This window comes from Bos indicus x Bos taurus, chromosome 9 (assembly GCF_003369695.1).
Source record: "Bos indicus x Bos taurus breed Angus x Brahman F1 hybrid chromosome 9, Bos_hybrid_MaternalHap_v2.0, whole genome shotgun sequence".
NCBI lineage: Eukaryota > Metazoa > Chordata > Mammalia > Artiodactyla > Bovidae > Bos > Bos indicus x Bos taurus.
This window is the reverse complement of record NC_040084.1, coordinates 45,206,907-45,217,068: the sequence shown is the minus strand read 5'-3', so window position 1 is coordinate 45,217,068 and position 10,162 is coordinate 45,206,907. Positions and strand designations below refer to the sequence as shown.

Sequence of the window (10,162 nt, the reverse complement as noted above, 5' to 3'; positions counted from 1 at the left end):
GGCACTATTTCAGATCATGTGTGAGCACAGACTACTATTTCCTGTAATCCTTTCAGATAGTTGTTTCTCCAGGATCAAATTATTTTCTTACATGCATGTACTGGTTGGTACTCTGCATAATATTCCAGTAGGACCCTATCCAGAGTTCTAAGATGCTCTCTCCCTGCAGGTCTCTCCCATGGTATTGGCCTGAGAACTGGACTCCCTTGCTATCGATCCCTGGACCCTCAGGTCTGTCTCCTCAGCTCAGCGAGTCCTGGGCTCGCATGCTCCCTCTCTGCTCCATGGCTGCGAAGTTTCTCAGGGCAGTAAGCTGGGGCCACTTGAAGGCTTCTTTTCATTTGTTTCTCATCCCTTGGGGATCACTGTCTTTTGTTACCAGATGTCCAATGTCCAGAAAACTGCTATTTCATATTTTTGTCTAAGTTTAAAAAAAATTGTTTTTCATGTGTGTGCTAAGTCGCTTCAGTCGCATCCAACTCTTTAAGACCCCACCAGACTCCTCTGTCCATGGGATTCTCCAGCCAAGAATACTGGAGTGGATTGCTATGCCCTCCTCCAGGGGATCTTCCTGACCCAGGGATTGAACTCATGTCTTTTACATCTACTGCACTGGCAGGTGCGTTTTTTACCACTAGCGCCACCTGGGACAAGTCAATCCATTTCCTGTTACTTCATCTTGACTAGAAGCAGAGGAATTATCTTTATTTTCAGTATATTGTATTGTAAGTTTATACAGTTTAATTTTTAATAATATAAATCAATATTTTAATTTTTAATATGTAAGGCAACTGGCTCACAAAATTCTTGATAACTTAACAGTTGGTTCTTACCAAGTCAGTATAAGCTGCCTCTAGTAAACCTCTGAGTTCACTTTCTACATCATCCAACAGGAGACTATTTTATGCAATTAAAGATTACTTCTCATTTATTAAGTCTAAATTCCATGGCCTGAAGAACTGCTCTGGTCAGATTTATTCAGTAATTTTAAAGAACAAAGCAATAAAATAAAATTAATAAATTCTTCAAGATTCAGCCCCAGGATTTAGCCTACTGTATTACTGTCTTCTTTTTATTCAATGGAATCTCTTGCCTCGATGCAGGCCAAGGCACCACTCTAGCTCAGGCTTTTGTCATCTTTAAGAAATCACTACAACGTATTATTTGTATTTAGTCAGGGTATTTCTGCTTTTAGTCATATTTGTCTTCAGTTCTCTTCTCCACAACATCAGGGCAACCTGTGTTCTAAAATCAGGTTTGGGACCTCCCTGGTGGTCCAGTGGCTAAGACTCTCAGCTCCAATGCAGGAGGCCTGGGTTTGATTTCTGGTTGGGGAACTGGATCCCACATACTGAGACAAAACATCCCAAATGCTGCAACTAAAAGAGCCCATGCGCTGCAACCAAGATTGAGGATTCTGCCTCGGGGGTTTCCCTGGTGGTTCAGTGGTTGGGAGTCTGCCTTGCAATGCAGGGAACACCTTCCTGGTCCAGGAAGATCCCACTTGGTGTAGGGCAACTAAGCCCATGAGCTACAATTACTGAGCCTGTGCTCTGGAGCCCATAAGCTGCAACTACTGACCCCACATGCAGCAACTACTGAAGCCCATGTGCCCTAGAGTCCATGCTCCAAAACAACCTACTGTGATGAGAAGCCCTCACACTGCAACTAGAGAATGGCCCCTGCTCACTGCAATTAGAGAAAAGCCCCGGTGCAATAGCAAAGACCAAGCATAGCCAAAAATGGAAAAAAAAAAAAAAAAGAAAGAAAGATCCCACGTGCCACAACTAAGGCCCAGCACAGCCAAATAAAATAAATATCCAAAATAAATAAATAAAATCACAGGTTTGATCAAGTGTTTTCCCATTACCTGAAGAATGAAGTTCAAACTCCTTAGGATGATACATAAGGCCTTTGCTATTAAAAAAAAATATATATATATATAACAAAGTAAATCACTGCCAAACCTTATTCCTTTCTGTATTATACATCCACATCCTTGTCATTTTTCCATGAAAGCATAGAGTGCTTTCCCGCCCTGACTTTTGACTTAGCCATGTGATTACTTTGACTGAAGGTATGTTAGGAATGTGGCATGAATAGAGGCTTGAAAGGAGCTTGCATGGTTGGGCTTGTGCTTCTGCCATCACTCTAAGAACATACCCTGATTGCCTTTGTTCCTGAAATCTGAGCCCAGAATGAGATATGTGGGTTAAGCAGACAAGCCTGAAGCAGAACTTCCTGGCCAACCACAGTCTAGATCAGTTGATCACCAGTTGACCTGCAGACTCAATGAACATGAAAATAAATGCCAATTATTGTAGGCCACAAATATTTTGTAGTTATTATTCAGCAAAAGATGATAGATATAATAATTAATATTTTAGTCCTTATTTGATGCCATGAACTATTACAACTATAAGCTCATTTAACTTTCCTAATAACCTAATAAAGTCTTTCTTATATTGTTCGGATGGGAGAGCTGATATTTAATGAGCTTATGTTATTTGCTGATGTCTATAGACCAGGTACGGAGAAGGCAATGGCAACCCACTCCAGTACTCTTGCCTGGAAAATCCCATGGATGGAGGAGCCTGGTAGGCTGCAGTTCATGGGGTTGCTAAGAGTCGGGCATGACTGAGCGACTTCACTTTCACTTTTCACTTTCATGCATTGGAGAAGGAAGTGGCAACCCACTCCAGTGTTCTTGCCTGGAGAATCCCAGGGACAGGGGAGCCTGGTGGGCTGCCATCTATGGGATCACACAGAGTCGGACACGACTGAAGCAATTTGGCGGCAGCAGCAGCATAGACCAAGTAAGTGTGGTGGATATGGGATATGAATTTGGATATATCTTTCCTCAGTTCACACCTTCATTTCCTACTGCTCCATCTATTTATTATATTTTTGCTTTGGCAATAACATATTCTAAAATATCACTTATATCTCCAGCCTTTGCATGTTATACCCCATGAGGCACCTACTACATGGTAGACACTCAATAAATATTTATTGAATGGCTAATGGCCTGTCTGGAATGCCTGTTTTGTCACCTAGGTAATTCATAAATAATTTTCAAAACCTGGCTTATAGATCACTTCTTTGTAAAGATTTTCCATCTCTCAGATAATTTTCTCCTTGTGCTTTGCACAGTCAAAAGTTTTACCTTTCATTTGCTGTTGTTGTTCAGTCATCCTGTCATGTCTGACTCTTTGCAACCTCATGGACTGGAGCACCCCAGGCCTCCCTGTCCCTTACCATCTCCCAGAGTTTGCCCAAGTTCATGTACATTGCATCAGTGATGCCATCCAGCCATCTCATCCTCTGACGCCCTCTTCTGTCCTCAATCTTTCCCAGCATCAGGGACTTTTCCAGTGAGTCAGCTGTTCACAACAGATGACCAAAACACTGGAGTTTCAGCTTCAGCGTCAGTTCTCCAATGAATATTCAGGGTTGATTTCCTTTAGGATTGTCTGGTTTGATCTCCTTGCTGTCCAAGGGACTCTCAGGGGTCTTCTCCAGCACCACAGTTCAAAGACATCAATTCTTCAGCATTCTGCCTTCTTTATGGTCCAGGTCTCACAACTGTATGTGACCACTGGGAAGACCATAGCCTTGACTATATGGACCTTTGTCAGCAGAGTAATGTCTTTGCTTTTCAATACACAGTCTAGGTTTGTTATAACTTTCCTGCCAAAAAGAAAACATCTTCTGATTTCATGGCCATAGTCACCATCCACAGTGATTTTAGAGCCCAAGAAGAGGAAATCTGTCACTACTTCCACCTTTCCCCCCTCTATCTGCCATGAAGTAATGGGGCCGGATGCCACGAACTTACTTTTTTTTAATGTTTAGTTGTAAGCTTGGTCTTTCACACTCTTCCCTCACCCTCATCAAGAGGCTCTTTAGTTCCTCTTCACTTTCTGCCATTAGAGTGGTATCGTCTGCATATCTGAGGTTGTTGATGTTTCTCCCACCTATCTTGATTCCAGCTTGTAAGTCATCCAGCCTGGCATTTCTCATAATGTGCTCAGCGTATAGATTAAACAAACAGGGTGACAGCAGACAGTACTGTCGTAGTCCTTTCTCAACCTTGAACAAATCAGTTGTTCCATATAGGGTTCTAACTGTTGCTTCTTGACCCGCATACAGCTTTCTCAGGAGACAGGTAAGGTGGTCTGGTATTCCCATCTCCATAAGAGCTTTCCACAATTTATTATGATCCACGCAGTCAAATGCTGTAGTCAAATGGTGTAGTTGATGAAACAGAGGTAGATGTTTTTCTGGAATTCCCTAGCTTTCTCTATGATTCAGCAAATGTTGGCAATTTGATCTCTGGTTCCTCTTCCTTTTCTAAACCCAGCTTGAACATCTGGAAGTTCTTGGTTTGCATAATGCTGAAGCCTAGCATGCAAGATTTTAAGCATGACCTTACTAGCATGGGAGATGAGTGCGATTGTCCAATGGTTAGCACATTCTTTGATACTACCCTTGGGAATTGAGACGAGGATTGACCTTTTCCAGTTCTGTAGCCACTGCTGGGTCTTCCAGATTTGCTGACATATTGAATGCAACACCTTGATGGCATCCTCCTTTTGGGTTTTGAATAGTTCTACTGGAATTCCAACGCATTACCTCTCATACTAAATCGAAATTATTTTATGACACATTTGGCTTCCTGATCTTAAGATTTCTCAGTGTTAAGGTTCACAATAATTCATGTTGTATCCCTAGGGCTAGTCTGGGCACATGCCTAATAAGTGTATGTTTTTATTCTAAGTGATCTTTTTTTTAAATCACCAAAATAGTATGCGATCTAAGCTTCCAGGAAATTTCAACAAATTTAAGTATCATGACTATCCAGCACTGCTATCCACATTCAAAAGCAGTAACTAAAGACTGACTTAAAACTAGTGTTTCAAGAGGTTCAGGAAACTCCTCACCTGCACCCTAGGACTCATCACCTCTCCTCCATGACCCTCCTGAAAATCACTGCATCGAGCAGGATGTTATGAAGAGAAAGCACCATACTGTGAAGGGCATAGTTGCATGGGGGAGAAGATTGAAAAGCCTGTGTTTAGTTTCAAAGTTTTAGACTGGTTTTTCTTAACCAAAGCATTTGAAATACAGAGTTTTATAAGGAGAAATAAAATAACCCATGCTTTGAAGTACTTTTAAAATAACTTATTATGGAGAGGGATCTAAGATGGTGACTGTGGAACCGGAAACCACCTCTACTCCTAATTCCTACCTGCAGAGAAAAGAGAAATCTATCAGGAGGTGGCTAATCCAGAACAATATATGAAACATCCCTTACAGAACAGATGGGCACTCTGGCTTTTTAAAAATGATAAAAGCAAAACTTGGCAAAAGCAAACCTTCAGCTGATCTCTAAGTTTGATACTCTTGAAGGCTTTTGGGCTCTGTACAACCATATCCAGTTGCCTAGTAATTTAATGTCCAGCTGTGAATACTCACTTTTTAAGGATGGAATTAAGCCTATGTGGAAAGATGAGAAAAACAAACAAGGAGGATGATGGCTAATTACACTGAACAAACAGCAGAGGTGAAGTGATCTCAATCGCTTTTGGCTACAGATGCTGCTGTACCTTATTGAAGAATCTTTTGATGATTACTGACTTCCCTGGTGGCTCAGACGGTAAAGCATCTGTCTACAATGTGAGAGACCTGGGTTCGATCCCTGGGTTGGGAAGATTCCCTGGAGAAGGAAATGGCAACCCACTCCAGTACTCTTGCCTTGAAAATCCCATGAATGTTGGAGCTTGGTGCAGGCTACTATCCATGGGGTCACAAAGAGTTGGGCACGACTGAGCGACTTCACTTTCACTTTTCAAAGTGATAATATATGTGGTGCTGCTGTTAATGTTAGAGCTAAAGCTGATAAAATAGCAATATGGACTCTTGACTGTGAAAAGAGAGACACTGTTACACATAATAGGGAGGGTAGACAATCAGATTGATTATATTCTTTGCAGCCAAGGATGGAGAAGCTCTATACAGTCAGCAGAAACAAGACCGGGAGCTGACTGTGGCTCAGATCATGAACTCCTTATTGCCAAATGCAGACTGAAATTGAAGAAACTAGGGAAAACCACTAGACCATTCAAGTATGACCTAAATCAAATCCATTATGACTATACAGTGGAAGTGAGAAATAGATTTAAGGGACTAGATCTGATAGACAGAGTCCCTGATGAACTATGGATGGAGGTTCATGACATTGTACAGGAGACAGGAATCAAGACCATGCCTGCCAGGAGCCAGCATGAGGACCTCCGCCTGTGGCAAAGGTCATGAGGAAGGAGGTTCAACATACGGAAAGGCGGGATTGAGCCTCAGGAGTCCTCCTGGAAATTCTTGAGCATCTACCCCCAAAACCAGAGACTGCCTACTTTACTACTTTGTGCTCTCACCTACACCTCTGACTTTACGGGGGGCTGTCCCCCACCACCTCTTTCGGAGAAGGAGTTAACTTAGAGCTCCAGTTAATAATAATTCCTGGGTGTGATAGGAGTGTTTCAATCTACAAACTCCTCTGAAGGTTCTCTAGCTCGCCTGACAGGCTTGTCTGGCCACATGTGATTGTTCACAGCCTCCCAACCGTGAGAGGCACGAGATGCTTTAAACCTTCTAAAAACAGATTCTTTTGAGAAGTTAGAAAATTATTAGTGTAGTATAGTGGGCTGATTAGAAATTGTATTGGTGAAGGATTTTTCATTTGTTGAGCCAATGTTTACTGCTAAGTCTCCATATCCCCTGCCTTTATACACATTAATGAATATATAGAAGAAATAAGTATTAACCTTTGATATTAATCACGTTAGACCTTAGGCTAAGCAAATTCTTTCCTTAATTAAAACCCACTACACCCTCACCCTATAAGAATGTAACTTTATCTGGTGCCTTCGGAAGGTGGCATTTGTTTTAAGAATAATCACCCCTGGAGAAATAAGTGTTCTGGTTGACTGACTGCTGTCACAAGGAGAGGGTCATAAGTTGTCAGCATGCCCCCTGGCCAGAAGATGATGTAACACCCCTAAGACCTCTGTATACATTTGTATGAAGCACCTGACTTTAATAGAAGTCAGGACTGCTGACCCCGCGTGACTTTTGTATAACATCTCAGTGTATAAAAACAGACCCTGGAAAAATAAAAAATGGGATCAGTTCCTTGAAAGACTGGTCTCCCCATGTCGTTCTTTCTCTCACCTTCTGGCTGAATCCCCATCTGGAACGTGGAGGCTCGTCAAGCCTACTAATTATGCCTGGGCTTCTAAGATCTGACTGGGGAGGCCTTAGTGTCTCCTCTCCTTTGGGAGAACGGGAGGACGCCTGTGGCCTACATAGGTGATGTAAATTCCTTATTTTGGAATTTTATTGGCTTTCCACGTAAACCAAGTTATTCAGCCTCTTTTCTCCACTGAATTTTCTCGATGAGCTATCCTTATTCTATTACTCTTTATAACTCTAATTAATATTTAATTAAAGCTATCATATCCTGATCGCCGAAGCCGTTTCTCCTTCGAATTTCCCTGGATCCACTGGGGCTGGACCCCGGCATATGCCCAAGAAAAACAAATGCAAAAAAGCAACATGGCTGTCTGAGGAGGCCTTAAAAAGAGCTGAGAAAAGAAAAAAGGAAAGATATACCCATTTGAATGCAGAGTTCCAAAGGATAGCAAGGAAAGATAAGAAAGCCTTCCTCAGTGATCAATGCAAAGAAATAGAGGAAAACAATAGAATGAGAAAGACTAGAGATTTCTTTAAGAAAATTAGAGATACCAAGGGAACATTTCATGCAAAGATGGGCTTAATAAAGGACAGAAATGGTAGGAACCTAACAAAAGCAGAAGATGTTAAGAAGAGGTGGCAAGAATACACAGAAGAACTGTACAAAAAAGATCTTAATGACCCAGATAATCATGATGGTGTGATCACTCATACTTACCTAGAGCCAGACATCCTGGAATGTGAAGTCAAGTGGGCCTTAGGAAGCATCACTATGAACAAATCTAGTGGAGGTGATGGAATTCCAGTTGAGCTATTTCAAATCCTGAAAGATGATGCTGTGAAAGTGCTGCACTCAATATGTCAGCAAATTTGGAAAACTCAGCAGTGGCCACAGGACTGGAAAAGGTCAGTTTTCATTCCAACCCCAAAGAAAGGCAATGCTAAAGAATGCTCAAACTACTGCACAATTGTACTCATCTCACACGCTAGTAAAGTAATGCTCAGAATTCTCCAAGCCAGGCTTCAGTAATACATGAACCATGAACTTCCAGATGTTCAAGCTGGTTTTAGAAAAGACAGAGGAACCAGAGATCAAATTGCCAACATCCGCTGGATCATCAAAAAAGCAGGAGAGTTCCAGAAAAACATCTATCTCTGCTTTCTTGACTATGCCAAAGCCTTTGACTGGGTGGATCACAATAAACTGTGGAAAATTCTTGAAGAGATGGGAATACCAGATCACCTGACCTGCCTCTTGAGAAGTCTGTATGCAGGTCAGGAAGCAACAGTTAGAACTGGACATGGAACAACAGACTGGTTCCAAATAGGAAAAGGAGCACATCAAGATTGTATATTGTCACCCTGCTTATTTAACTTATATGCAGAGTACATCATGAGAAATGCTGGGCTGGATGAAGCACAAGCTGGAATCAAGATTGCTGGGAGAAATATCAATAACCTCAGATATGCAGATGACACCACCCTTATGGCAGAAAGTGAAGAACTAAAGAGCCTCTTGATGAAAGTTAAAGAGGAGAGTGAAAAAGCTGGCTTAAAACTCAACATTCAGAAAACTAAGATCATGGCATCCGGTACCATCAGTTCATGGCAAATAGATGGGGAAACGGTGGAAACAGTGTCAGACTTTTTTGGGGGGGCTCCAAAATCACTGCAGATGGTGACTGCAGTGATGAAATTAAAAGACGCTTACTCCTTGGAAGGAAAGTTATGACCAACCTAGACAGCATATTAAAAAGCAGAGACATTACTTTGTCAACAAAGGTCCATCTAGTCAAGGCTATTGGAGAAGGAAATGGCTACCCACTTTGGTATTCTTGCCTGGAAAATCCCAGGGATGGGGGAGCCTCGTAGGCTGCAGACCACGGGGTCGCTGAGAGTCGGACACAACTGAGCAACTTCACTTTCACGCATTGGGGAAGGAAATCGCAACCCACTCCAGTGTTCTTGCCTGGAGAATCCCAGGGACAGGGAAGCCTGGTGGGTGCTGTTCATGGAGTCACAGCAGTCAAGGCTATGATTTTTCCAGTGGTCATGTATGGATGTGAGAACTGGACTATAAAGAAGACTGAGCACAGAAGAATTGATGCTTTTGAACTGTGGTGTTGGAGAAGACTCTTGAGAGTCCCTTGGACTGCAAGGAGATCTAACCAGTCCATCTTAAAGGAGATCAGTCCTGGGTGTTCATTGGAAGGACTGATGTTGAAGCTGAAGCTCCAATACTTTGGCCACTTGATGCGAAGAGCTGACTCATTTGAAAAGACCCTGATGCTGGGAAAGATTGAGGACAGGAGAAGGGGACAACAGAGGATGAGATGGTTGGATGGCATCAGTGACTCAATGGACATGGGTGTGGGTGGACTCCAGGAGTTGGAGATGGACAGGGAAGCCTGGCGTGCTGCAGTTCATGGAGTCGCAAAGAGTTGGACATGACTGAGCAACTGAACTGAACTGAGACAAGGAAAGGTTAGAACTTCCTCCAAAGATAGCTGTCCCATGAAGGCACAGCTACTAAGAGTGGCTCCACCGTAAAAAGTAGGTGTGTTGTTTAAGACGACACCTTCTGAGTATTCTCATAGGAGACTGTGTCAAGCAATCAATATTTGGGAGCTGAACCAAAGCCTATTCAAAAGCACATTGGATGGCATTTAAATTTGATTTCCATCTAAATGATGTTAAGAAATAAGGGAAGCCTCAGTTACCTTTATCCTGTATTTCTGTGTTTATATTTTTTTTTTAAATTTTTGGCTAGAGTGTCCACTGTCCACTGGGGCTTCCCTGATAGCTCAGTTGGTAAAGAATTTGCCTGCAATGAGGAGACCCCAGTTCAATTCCTGGGTGGGGAAGATCCCCTGGAGAATAGATAGGCTACCCACTCCAGTATTCTGGCCTG

General features: G+C 42.4%; 1 pseudogene; it reads left to right on the top strand.

The window, feature by feature from the left end:
• Positions 1 to 5,206: 5,206 nt before the first annotated feature.
• On the top strand, positions 5,207 to 9,821 carry LOC113898793 (annotated as a pseudogene).
• The last annotated feature ends 341 nt before the right edge of the window (positions 9,822 to 10,162 follow it).